The sequence below is a fragment of the Etheostoma spectabile genome, chromosome 6, assembly GCF_008692095.1.
Source record: "Etheostoma spectabile isolate EspeVRDwgs_2016 chromosome 6, UIUC_Espe_1.0, whole genome shotgun sequence".
Classification (NCBI taxonomy): domain Eukaryota; kingdom Metazoa; phylum Chordata; class Actinopteri; order Perciformes; family Percidae; genus Etheostoma; species Etheostoma spectabile.
In genome coordinates, this window is record NC_045738.1 from 18814119 (window position 1) to 18816937 (window position 2819).

Here is a 2819-nt window from a genome sequence, read left to right on the forward strand (position 1 = left end):
ATCATTTCTCCACTGGCTCCCCCGTACGGCCAATCTTTCTTCGTTAGGGCCTCGAGCCATCCGTCATGGGGAGAAAAAGCCTCCAAATTTTCTGAGATTGCCCGACAGTTTTTCAGCCTCTCCCTCTGCTTACACTCACAACAATCATCAGAGAAGATAAATATGCACAGAAAATGCCCAGCTATGGGAGAAATTGCTTCTATTCTGGGAATGGCCAACCTAATCCGTTCTGCTCCATCATTCGTCCAATTGACAGGGGAGGCTCGGTCCGGCCGCCGTGGACCAACCGCGGTCCAGGCTTCGTGGCTTCGTGTCCTCATGTCTTCCTGGACGCTCGGGGGCCGCAGCTGCTCGTCAGGGCTCCTCGTGCCTCCATTCTGTCAGTATCGGCAGCCGAAACTAAATAAAGATGTTTACTGACAGCCTAATGAACGGATGGGCCCTGGTGATTTAACCTTGATGAATGGTCCACCCAGGTGTTTTCAATAACGACAATAAGCACTGCAAGCCGCAGGCCCACTGATACTGGTATAATGCATTATTAGGCCATTAGAGGCAGGCCAAGAGAGACCACTTATGCACTGGCCTATCAATAATGCGGTGTCCCAGTCCACATTTGGGCCAAGGGAATTAGTCATACTGATATTCTATTTAATAAAAAAATCACAGGACTACGCATAAAGAATCTCATTACATTTTAACAGGGTTACAGTAACCCAGGAGGACTGTGAGTTTAATTTTCATAAGAGCATCCATTCCTCAATTATGTCAAGCAGAGAAAATGTAAATGGCAAATGGAATCCTAACAATATCTAACCAGCCGCGCATTGGCAGCAGAGGAGAGCGAGGAGGGGCTGCATCTATGTGTGTGTGTGTGTGTGTGTGTGTGTGTGTGTGTGTCCAAACCCACTTGCACACAATAAAACATACATAGAGCAGCTACAAAGTGTGAGACCTATGTGGCAAAAACTCTATTTTTTAATCTACTCACACATATAAAATGTGTGTTTTCCTGTCCCAAAACTCCATAAAGCCGTCCTTGTTGTAGTCTTTGCTGATGACTTGGAGTTGATGATGACATATAGTTTGGATAATGGATCTTTTCACGTAGGCCTACTGTAGATGATAATTGCTGACATGACAGGGACAGATAATAAGCAAAAGTTTGTCAGTTGTATGTCTAAATGCCATTTTGTATTTTGACAGTACAGTATGCTACTGTACTTGTAGCATACTCTGCTTTATTGTATCACCTGTGCCATCCCATGTTATTGGGATGAAATATCTGAATGCCCTCTATTTACATGTAAAGTACTTAAACTACAAACAACACATTAATGAGAAAAAACTGTTGTGTCCAACAGAAGTTTGACTCTGTTACAAATGGATGCATTGGAGAAACAGTTCAACATTTTGGAAAATACACTTGTGTGCTTCACACAGTGTGAGAACTACACAACACATACATTTTTTTATGATGCAGAACAGGACACGTTTCATTGGGGCGGGATTCATAGGGAGGCACGAATACAAACACGGACATATACAGACAAACACACACTGGTGGATCTGTATATTCTGCAGGGCTCAAACACATATACGTAAAATCTTTGCTCACAGCAAAATTTGATAAAAAAAACTCCAAAGACTGCTGCTGAAAGGGATCACTCTGCACTCTGGCAACCCGTCTCTCTCAAACTATCAAGCTCACAGACTGCCGGCAACCGCATTGGCATGTAGGTATACGCGCCCGGGGGCCAAACTGAGGGCCCCTGCAATAATAAACTGCTAATTGAAGGACTGCAGTGAGCAGAGAGGTGTTAGCGGGGCGCCCAGCCGCTGAAAGATCACTGCAGCACGCCAGCCAGCCGAGGCGCTGAAAGAGCCTATTACACCTCGCCTCAGTACCTGGACCTTGTGTAATGGAAACGCACACTCACACACACCCTGCCTGGGCGAAATATATACTCTTGTGTCAGGAAAGCAGTGTGGGAGTGTTTGTCTACACTAAATGTTCGAAGCCAACTGTAATAGATGTTATAATGGCTAATGACTAATGACTAATCAAAAACATTTGCCTGTGTAGACCACTTAAGAATATTTCTTACGGGAGTAAGAAAGAGTAGTTTTCCCTGCAGCTGATGAACAATCCTGAGTTACCCTCTCTCTTGTGCTGTCAAGAGGAGGTCCTTTCAAGAAGAACGACAGCATCAGTCATTTCAAAAACTGTCCCAATACGATATTACATGACACGTGACAAAGTCCTCTAGCAGGAATCATGATGGGAGCAAAGGGAACATGTCGGCTGAGGTTAACAAAGTCCACAGAGGAGGAGGTTTCGGTGGATGGATGGGACCGCTGTGCGTTCTCCGTTTCCAACAGACAGTCAACTCTGTTATTGAAATCATGATGAAAGGTCTCGTAACCTTAACAAAGTATTTATTTTAACCCAAACCGTGATCTTTCCCTCATAGTCCTTTCTGTGCCTAAACTAAACGTTACCCGTAGCGTTGTCACATCATAAAACTTATTTTCCAGTGGTTAGGAAGGCACGGGCAGCATTTGCTCGGACAATACTGCTAGTTTGTTTAATTTTGGAGAAAAATTCATGAAAACAAACAATAAAGCATAAACCGAGCAGCTTTGTTCCCCGTCAATGTTTTTTTCTCATCCAAACAGGATCAAAACAACAGTCTAATCTTCCATTTTATATTACACAACTAAATATCTCTACACTGCAATACATTAACAATGCTGCTCTTTTAATTTCCACATCTTTTAGCATGTCATAGTTGATGTATGTATGTGTGTGTGTGTGT